This window comes from Aristolochia californica, unplaced genomic scaffold (genome assembly GCF_029961685.1).
Source record: "Aristolochia californica isolate CCGP_79_NKW_82.1479 unplaced genomic scaffold, dmAriCali1.0.hap1 SCAF_10, whole genome shotgun sequence".
Lineage (NCBI taxonomy): Eukaryota > Viridiplantae > Streptophyta > Magnoliopsida > Piperales > Aristolochiaceae > Aristolochia > Aristolochia californica.
In genome coordinates this window covers 4,831,244-4,841,310 of record NW_027181771.1, presented here as the reverse complement: position 1 = coordinate 4,841,310, position 10,067 = coordinate 4,831,244, and the positions used below count along the sequence as shown (strand labels likewise).

The 10,067-nt window shown below is 35.9% G+C and overlaps 1 pseudogene; it reads left to right on the top strand.

Annotated features, from left to right (window-relative positions):
- Window positions 1-5,680: 5,680 nt before the first annotated feature.
- LOC137942818 (tryptophan synthase beta chain 1, chloroplastic-like) lies at window positions 5,681-7,199 on the top strand (annotated as a pseudogene).
- Window positions 7,200-10,067: the final 2,868 nt, after the last annotated feature.

Genomic DNA, 10,067 nt, shown 5'->3' with positions numbered 1-10,067 from the left:
CCGACTACCTACAGAAGATAGGAGTGTGCCTAGAGCACTGTCATACAGCTTGGAGTGATTTTACTCTCACTTATCTTATGTCAGCTGAGCCTCATGGAAAAACCAATGATGGAGTGGAAAAACCACTAGCGTGAGGGGGAGTGTTGGAAGATATGGAGGACTACCATTTTGTACAAAAAGATCTTATACATTATTTGCAACAAGCTGGGAGTTCATGATATTCTCTCACCCTCAAATTGAGGGGGAGTGTTGGAAGAGCCCATATATCTAAGAGTATTGTAAGATGGGTCACACGACCAAGGAAGGCCCACATATTTAATAGTATTGTAAGATGGGCCACATGACCTAGGAAGGCCCACATTTGTAAGAGTATTGTAAGATGGGCCACATGACAAAGGAAGACCCACATATCTAAGAGTATTGTAAGATGGGCCCATGCACATAAGAAGTAGGATCGACTATGATTACCACAAGCTGGCATCCTTATCACATAAGTTGGAAGATCAATGACTCACAAAGATAACCACAAGCCGGTTGGAAGATCAAGAAGGTCTCACAAAGATAGCCACGAGCTGGTTAGAAGATCAAGTGAGATCCACAAAGATAGCCACGAGCTAACATCTTTATCTTATGGTCATGTCCTCAAAGAAGAGTTCTAGTTTGAGTTATGTTTGTCTTCTATTTATATTGAGTTATTTAATTATGCTTGGACTTATATTTAAGTGTTAGAGTTTGTGTGTGATTGGGACAAAGGTAGTTTTATTGTAGTTGGACTCTACGACCTTCCTCTATTATAAATAGAGGTTCATGTACTCTAATTATAATAAGTAAATGAAAGATTTCTCTTTTCCATAAATTCAAAAAATCTAAACCAACAATATGAAGAAGAGTTTGTCCATCAGTTTAAATATAAAGTTAGTTGTGTTCATTGAGGATTTTGGGTTCATTAGGGTATGCCAGTTGCTTGATGTTTTCTTGTCTATTACAAGTTCAAACTTAATGAACCATTGCCATATTGTTATGTACTATGAGATATATAGCATTGGTATTGGCCTCATGTCAACTAACTACTGCTTGAGTTGTATTATAAATAGCATGTGAATCCACATAGTGTAGCTCGAGGCACTACATAGTACTCAATCAACGCTCTTGTTATTATAGGATGTTGATGGAGATAATTGAATAATGATACTTGGGAGATAATTCTATTTATGTGCTCAAGTGCAAGTAGTTGAATGTAAGAATAATAATACTTGGGAGATAATTCTATTTATGTGCTCAAGTGCAAGTGGTTTAATGTAAGTAATAAAAGGCAAATTATCAAGATAGATCAATGGTCCATGTGCATCAACATGTCTCACACATGGTATAATGACGATCCCTTCATGTTAACCTTTCAAGCAAAGCATGTTTTTTTTATATTAATGACCCTAATATGGTGTTTTGTGGGGTCGTACAAAAGGTGGTTATGATCGCAAAAAATAACAACCATTGTAGAAATAGAAGCCTACCAACATGAGTTGTCTACTAAAAATATTGACATTGTCCAAGGGGAAGACAATGTTGGGAATTGGATAGGTCGGGAGTTCCTTTTGAATGTACAAGGTACAAGACAAAGTTGAGGTAAGAGAAGAACAGGTAGAGTATGAAGATGAGGAAGAAAATGAAGAGGCAGAGGACAAAGACAAGGAAGAAGAATAGAAGGTAAAGGACGGGGATAATTGTTTGAAGATATGATATAATTAAAGTGTCATTGATGTAATTAGTTTATGTTTCTTGTCTCTTCTTCACTTTTATTAGGGTGAAAGGTATAATTGTAATATTATACTTTTATGATCTATAAATAGCGCTTAAGGGGGAAGACTAGGAACAATTCCACAACCCTAATTCTCTAGCCTCTTTCTCCTTCTCCAAATTTGTCACTCTTCTTCTTCTCTTCCTAAACCTTCTCTCGACAACTCACCTTCTTCTTCTCACCCTTTAATCCTCTTCTACTTTGATTATATATCATGGAATCCTAAGTTGTAACATGGTATTAGAGCAGAGAAACCTCTGAGATGGAAAAGGATAAGAAGATTGAGAAGAAGGGGATGAAGAAGAAGAAAAAGAAAAAGAAACAAGAGCAGTTTCTTATTTTTTCTTTAGTCTTCTTTCCCAATTCATTTTTATCATTGGTTTTTTAAATATTTTATCGAATTTTTCATATATCAAATATATACCATTGGAAATATATTTGACTCTAGTTTCTAGGTCATAAAAGAATTTTCGAATTCAGATTTTTCTAGAAAGAGAAATCGACATCTGAAACAGCAAAGGTCAAGCAGTAGAAAAGTCTCATACAACAGCAGAAAGCTTCAACTTTCAAGCCATTTTACGCCATCAAGAATGAGACTTTATATGGAGAATTATATATGAAAACAAATATCTGTAAATCTATTTTCTTACCTATTCAACAAATCTCAATTTGAGTCAATGGTCATCCTAGCCAAAGAAGAAAGAGTACTCAGTTCGGCCAGATTAGAGAGTCCAAAATCTACCTAATTATTTATCTCAAAATAAATATGTTTTATGACAAGAAGTTATACTTGGATTAAAGGTATTTAAGTCTAGTTTCAGAAGGAGAAAATTTTATGTCAATCTGATCTATGTTTAAGGAGACATTCACATTAGAAGAATCAAATGTCATGCTAGTATCCTGTTGCATACGAAGATCCGAATTTAAGCTGAATTTTTTGCTTTAATTTTTGAGTTGCTATTATTGATCCACAATATCAGAAAAGTATCTCATGATTACTCTTGGAAAGTTTATGTTTATTAACTGATAATATCTAGAAAGATCTTTAGAAGATCATCTTGTTTTAGAAACTTTCCTTGATTTATTTGTCAAATAGAAGAAGTATCTATGTAAGAAGATTCTAATCTAGGATCAGAGTCAAAACATGTGTTTCTTCTCTTGTTATGAGAAATCCTTATGGCATATTAACAACATGATGGAGCAAGACTCAGTGTACTTATCCCCTCGTGAAATGAGTAGCCTAGCTCAGCCTATCACTCAGTGAAATCCTTTCAATTTATAACTGCTCTTGGTTTGGTGTCTAAATTAATTACTGATGCAGTAAGTGGGGAAGCATCATCCATTTCTATTTTATTAACCCTTCTCTGTTTTTTAGAAGAGATTGCTGCTGCTCTAGGAACCATCATCACTCAATTCAGTTATTCATTTTTAGAAGACTAACAACACTTGGTTCAACTTATTGGCAGGTTATTACTCAATTCCAATTTATTATTTCATGCACATCTTCCTTATATAAAGATGGACTTGCTACAAATGATCTCATGTGCCCTTATTATTGTAAAGAACTTTTACCATTTACAAGTTATCCGCTGCTATATAACAACATATTTGGTATGTGTTATTTAGGCACTGGCTCACTATTGCAACTGCTATTGTCTCTTTTATTGAGATATTTATTGAAGAAGAACTCCTCGGTTATTCGCCTTGGGTTCATTATTTGTTGACTGTTTTCGGCATTGGTTCATATGATGAAAATTTGAATTACTTTGGAATATAAAGCACATGGTGGCCCCAACATCTTATCTTCCTTTGATTCTCATTTCCCTCTTATTATTTGGCAACCTTTCTCCTCCCATCCTTTATTTGACTCTCATTTACCCCTTTGGCCAACCCTTTTGGAGCGTTGCTTTAGTTGGTCCCTTTTATATACGTGGGCGTTTTTTAGTCCATTGAGACTTTTTATTGGTATCCTTGGGTTTTTTATCGTCATGTTGTGAATACAGGTATTACCCACTTGGAGGTCATGGTGAAAGAAGGTTGACGACCAATCATGTGGTTTCAATGGAGATTAGGAGTGGTTTTGTGATACCTTCATGAGTAAGAAGTTTCAAGTATAAGAAATTTTGATTTTAAGTACAATAATTTTAGTTATATAAAGAGATACTAATTTGTGGCATACCAAAGTACAGAAAGTTTTTCAATAGAATATTAAAGATATTAGTAAACAGATAATTTAGACATTTTACTAGATAAAAGTTTTGTGTGCACTTTCTTGAGGAGTTGTTATGTCGTGTATTTGAGCTATTTTTAATTGTTGTTGTTAAACTAACTCTTGTATGCTAAATTTTTCAGGTGAGGGTATTATGAGATTCATCTCTTTTGGATAACCTATCATGGGGCTGCACACAGATGGGGTGTTGGATCTGAGGATGCATATTTAAGTGTAATAACAACTTTGACATATCTTAGAGAGCTTAAATATTAACTATTGCACTATGTTCAATAGACTTTGGTACAAGATATTATGGGATAAGTGAATGCAACTAGTATCCTGGTGCAACCCATGGCAATAATGCAAGTTGCATGGTCCCAAATCTAGCTACATAAAAGGGTTATGTCAAGGACAACCACCTCTCCCAAGGCACCTTGAGTACTATTGCACAGTAGAGCTTTAGTAGGAGTTGACCTAGACTAGATCATTGATGACATTATATGAGGAGAGTTGTCAACAATGATGGAGCTAGATGAGGGGAGATTTACTGAGATTTAGAGTCTACAGGCTCAACAAGTGTGCAAAGCATGGAAGGAAGTTACCCCTTGAGAGTCATGTAGTGATTCACTTTTTTATTTTGTTTAAAATTATAATTTGATATATAATTTTTATGTGCATTAGTATCTATAATTTAATTAATATTTATGTTTTTTAATTATAATTGCACCTTTTAAATTATTTTTCATTTATTATTGAATTTAATAATTTTTATACAAGGAAATTTTCAAAATAATTTTAAAATAATTTTACACAAAATTAGAATTTTTGAAAAAATTATAAAATTATATTTAGAATTTTTAATTATGCCAACAAAAAGTAAAATTTTGTTGTGAAAATAATCCTTTTTATATAAAAATTTTAGGATAATTCTGCTAGTGGAGCATAAAACAATTATACTTTTTTAATTTTATTTTGATTTTAATTAAATATCTATAAGTGGACGATATGTTTTGCTAGGAGAATTGATTTATTAATTAATTACATAGAAAAATTAATAAAATCATTTTGTCGATGGTAGAATTGTCTTCTTTGTTATTTATTTATTTATTTTATTTCTATTGACAAAATTATACTTGTTGTTGACAAAGGTATAATTTCTTTGTAGTGAACCCCAAGGAAATGATTAATTTCAAACTACAAAGACATACTCTCAACCTCAAATTATCAATTACAATGAAAGATGTTAGAATGTGGGTTCAATTATATTTAGCCCCATAATTGCAGCCCAAACAATTATCAAATCTTAACATATAAGCTTAAGAATTGTTGTAAATTATATAGCAATCCTAGAGCATCAATTCCTACTCAAATTAAAAGCTAATGCAACCAAGGATTTGAAAGTGAGAGTTTTGTGTTTCTTAGCCTGTGAAAAGAACTCAAGTTAATTTACTAGATAATGTCAAATAATTTAATAATCATACACTTAGATTCCAACATGAGTATAAGCTAAGAAAAATCAAAGATTTCAAAATAAGAGCTCTGGTGTATTTAGCTTTTGAAAAATTGGTTGAGCTTCTAATCCCTAGATTAACCTCCAAATATGATTTCAGTGGTAGAAAATTAATTATATTTCCAACTTTAAAAAAAATAGTCATTTAAGTATGAAAGAAACCATGTATCCTTGGAAAAATCTGAGACTAATAAGTTGCTTGAGCGAATTGGAAGCTCAGCTTCGGTCCATCGCCGCCGATGCTAAATTTCAGGTTTGGTCGATTTGTATTATGTTATGATCATGTTCGCATATTCTTCTGTTTAGAAGCCGACTGTATCAACAGTCAACGGTCGATTTCGTCCTCTCCCTCCTTATTTCTGAACTATGAATATGATACAGAGGGAACTGGCAGACACACTAAGGGACTACGTTGGACGAGAGACTCCGTTATACTTTGCAGAAAGGCTTACAGAGCATTACCAAAATGCCAAGGGCGAGGTGCCTTTGAGAGCTCACCCATCACGGGTCACACGAGATCAATAACGCGATCGGGCAGGCCATGGTTGCCAGACGGATGGGAAGACGACGGGTGGGGGGCAACATGGGGTTGCAACGGCTGCTGCCTGTGCTCGCCTCTCCCTCCATTGTGTTGTTTACATGGGCACTTTGGGTATGGACAAACAGTTCTCCAGTGTCCTCCATATGAAGCTCCTAGTTGCTGAGGTATTATCACTGGAATACTGCTAAATTTTCGAGTGTTTTTGTCGCCCCTTTCTCTTGCAATGGGAGACCAATCGTTAATCATGGTTTTGCTGTCATATTTGTAGGTTAAAGCCGTGGAAGCAAATTTCAAAAATTCAAGTTCCGAAGCCTTCCGTGATTGGGTCGGAAACTTAGAGACCAGTTTCCATTTGTCATGGACAGTAGGAGGGCCGCATTCATGTCCAACCATGGTCAGAAACTTTCAATCAGTGATTGGGAAGGAAACAAGAAGACAAGCATTGGAAAAATGGGGTGGTAACCCAGACGTGCTTCTGGCTTGTGTAGGGAGTGGCTCCAACGCAATTGGAATTTTCCATGAATTTGTGGGAGACGAAGAGGTGAGATTGATTGGTGTGGAGGGTGGTGGCTTAGGTTTGGACACTGGAAGGCATTCGTCCACTCTCTGTACAGGAGATGTTGGAGTTTACCATGGGACGATGAGTTATTTGCTGCAAGACGAAGAATGTCAAATTCTGAATCCTCCCTCCATTGCTGTAGGGTAAGTAGGGATCAGCTTGACAACCTCTCTCTCTAAATACCATTATCATAAAAAGCCGTTCTCTTCTTCAGATTGGAATACCCAGGAGTTGGCCCGGAGCTTAGCTTTCGTGCAGAATTCTATGCTGTCACAGATCGAGAGGCTCTAGAAGGTATAATAAGCTGGATTCAGCACAGAATAGTAGGAGAAACCATGATATGACTTGTATAATGATGGTGAATGGTTCGTTTTGTTGAATGCAGCTTACAGGAGGCTGTCGTTACTGGAAGGTATAATCCCAGCATTAGAGGCATCCCATGCATTGGCTTTTCTTGAGAAACTTTGCCATACTCTCGGTGATGGCTGCAGGGTTATGGTCAACTATAGTGGTAGAGGAGAGAAAGATGCAGTCACCTTCTTTAATACGTACCCTACAGAAATGAATCCAGATATCATCTGAAACGTATATATACGTAAGCCTTAAATAAAAGGTGTGATAACTCTCGCTTAAGTTAAGGGAAATAAGTTGAAAAAATCTTATAAATTTAAAATGACATTTATGTAATAAATTGTAATCAATGACAATTAAATCAAGAGTTTGATTTGTTTTGATTTCCTAAAATCAAGAGAAAATATCGTGATTTGCTTGACTGATGTAAATTATATAAATTAATTACATAAATAAATTAAAATTAAATCCTTGATTTAAGAATTCAGATTATATTATTTGCCTATCAATAGCTATAGAATTCCTGTAAATTTTATTTTAGTTTAATAAAAATTTATTCCTTTCTCTTTCAGTTGATACTGGGCCTAACCACGTAAAATTCCATTGTACCTCTTGTTCTTGTATCCCCAATTTTTTCATGCATCCGCCTCCATTATCCGCCATCTATATGCTTTATGGATCCAAATTCGATGCATGAATCCCACACTCGATCCACATAATGGATGTGGCCCAATCTAACCAGTCTATCCGCTTGTTATTTGGTCTAGTTTTTTTTCTCCATTTTGACCCAAACTGACTCAATATTGGTTTAAACAAAAACTAGTCCCATTCATCTCATGATCCATTAATTTTTATGTAATTTTCACCATTTAATTTTAAAATATTTAAATACTTGGTATTTCATATAAAGGGTGGATTGAAAAGGAATAATATACCTTGAATTAGTAGGGAGATTTTTTTATTGTATTAGGATAGAGGTTGTACGACGAACCAATATCATATTCTATACCTTACAAAAATAATATTCTTGCATTAAGCCCACTTTCATCATCATTGCACTTCATCTCTTTCATCGATATTTTTTTTTTACAATAAATTTTCCTTTCCATTATTTGATTCTCATTTTTATACGATGAAGATAGGACATGCTAATCGGATGGGTTACCTTCCACCATCACACACCACATCCTTATTGATTTTTAGAACTCCATGGATTATGCCATGGAGAAAAGGAGAGAAGGCATATTGGAGAGAAAACAGGAGGAAGAATGAGGTTATGGACTTGTGTCCTAACCCTCTTCGATGTGTGGGCTTTCCTTAGTTTGTGGGCTTGAGCTCATATTCCACCTCTCTTATATGTGGGTCTTTCTTGGTCATGTGGGCTTCAGCCATCTTCTAACACACCTCTCTTAGATGTGTGGGTCTTCCTTGGTCGTGTGGGTTTGAGCCCATATTCCAATACTCCCCCTCAAGGTGGGGTGAGAGAACATCATAAACGTCCAACTTGCTGCAAATGATGGATATGATCTTCCCATATAAAATAGCACTCCATCATACCTTTCAACATTCCCCTTTAAGGTGGTGATCTCTTTGTTCTTTACCAAAAGACTCAACTAGCATAATATAAGAGAAGAAAAATCACTCCTAGGCGTATGACAAAGCTCCATACTCCAGTCAAATGGTCATAGTCTGAAATACTCTTCTCTCAATTTCAAAGGTGGAAAAGTAGCCCAACTATGGGGCACAAAGTCTACTCACTTTCTAAGGGTAGCTCAAAAAACACATTTTGGGTGAATAATAAACTTGAGTCTCTCTAGATGTTGGGCACACTCCTATCTTTTGTAGGTAGTGGGTCTATAGGTATTGCTTAGAAGTGATTTAAATAATAAGAGGATAATGGGGAATCACCAGAAGATAATGTGTTAGGACCACCATGTGCCTTATTTTCTTCATCAGAATAACTAATACTCACAATAGTCAGCAACCGAGGAGTCCTTCAATAATAATGTCTCAGTCAAAGAAACACAATAGCAACAGCGAAAATGGGTCTGGGCATAATTAACATGTACCAAATAATGAAAGTCCTTAATAAGGACACATGAAATAATCTGTTACAAGTTCATCAGAAAATTATGCACCAAATAAGAAGCTGGAATCGAGTAATAAGCTGCCAAATTTTCAAGATAATACTCCAACCAAAGTCAAGGAACCGAGTTAGACTGAGGCAAGCGATTGTGACGAGCCAAGTTAGATATCATACCAATCTAGTCGAGTTGTGGAGGAAATCGGTATAGAACTCGGGGCCTGGACCCATATAACAAAACTAGAGAGCAAGTGGACCAAATCAGGCTGACTCGGGTTCGAGTTGATCTAGGCCAAGTTGACCCGGTCCTAGTTGACCCGATCAGGCTGACCCGAGTTAACTCGGCATAATAGAAACACTTAGGTCTGAGTTGACTCTGTAAAGTCCGAAGCGGCTCGATAGTAGCAAAATGAGTCAAAAAATGAGATGAGTCTGTGTTAAGTTGTGGTGCCTAATTAACGGTTTACGCGGAGTTGCAGCCCGAGAGGTTAGAGAACAACACCTGTAAGGGTGCAATTTCTCTTGTAAACTATTTTATCTTCATATTGGATTACTGCAGCAGTGGAAGACAGGACGTAGTCTCACCCTGAGGTGAACCTGTATAAATATTGTTGCGTTTTTCCATGCTTGTTTTTTACTTCTTCCACATTTATTATAATTGTTCTTGTTAGTTTAGAATTAGAGTGTCTAATTCCTAACTGTCTGGTACGGTTCAATAGGAGCGAGACAAGTCAGCCTGGTTCGTTGGGTTGACTCGGCAAATTAAATAGATATTCGTCGGTATGGTCACTCACCAAATTAAATGAGCGAATAGAGTCTTGTCTTCTCCGTGATACTCGCTTCCAAACGGAGTGGGATAGCAGGCCCAGCAGAGCGATAATGACTGCGGATGGCAATGAGACAACAAGAGATTACGAATTATGAGAGTTTTCGAAAACCAGTAGCAAGATCAAACCAAGATCAAATTTCCGGATTGATGGTAGATTATGGGACCAGTGTCCAAACCAGAGGTCCTA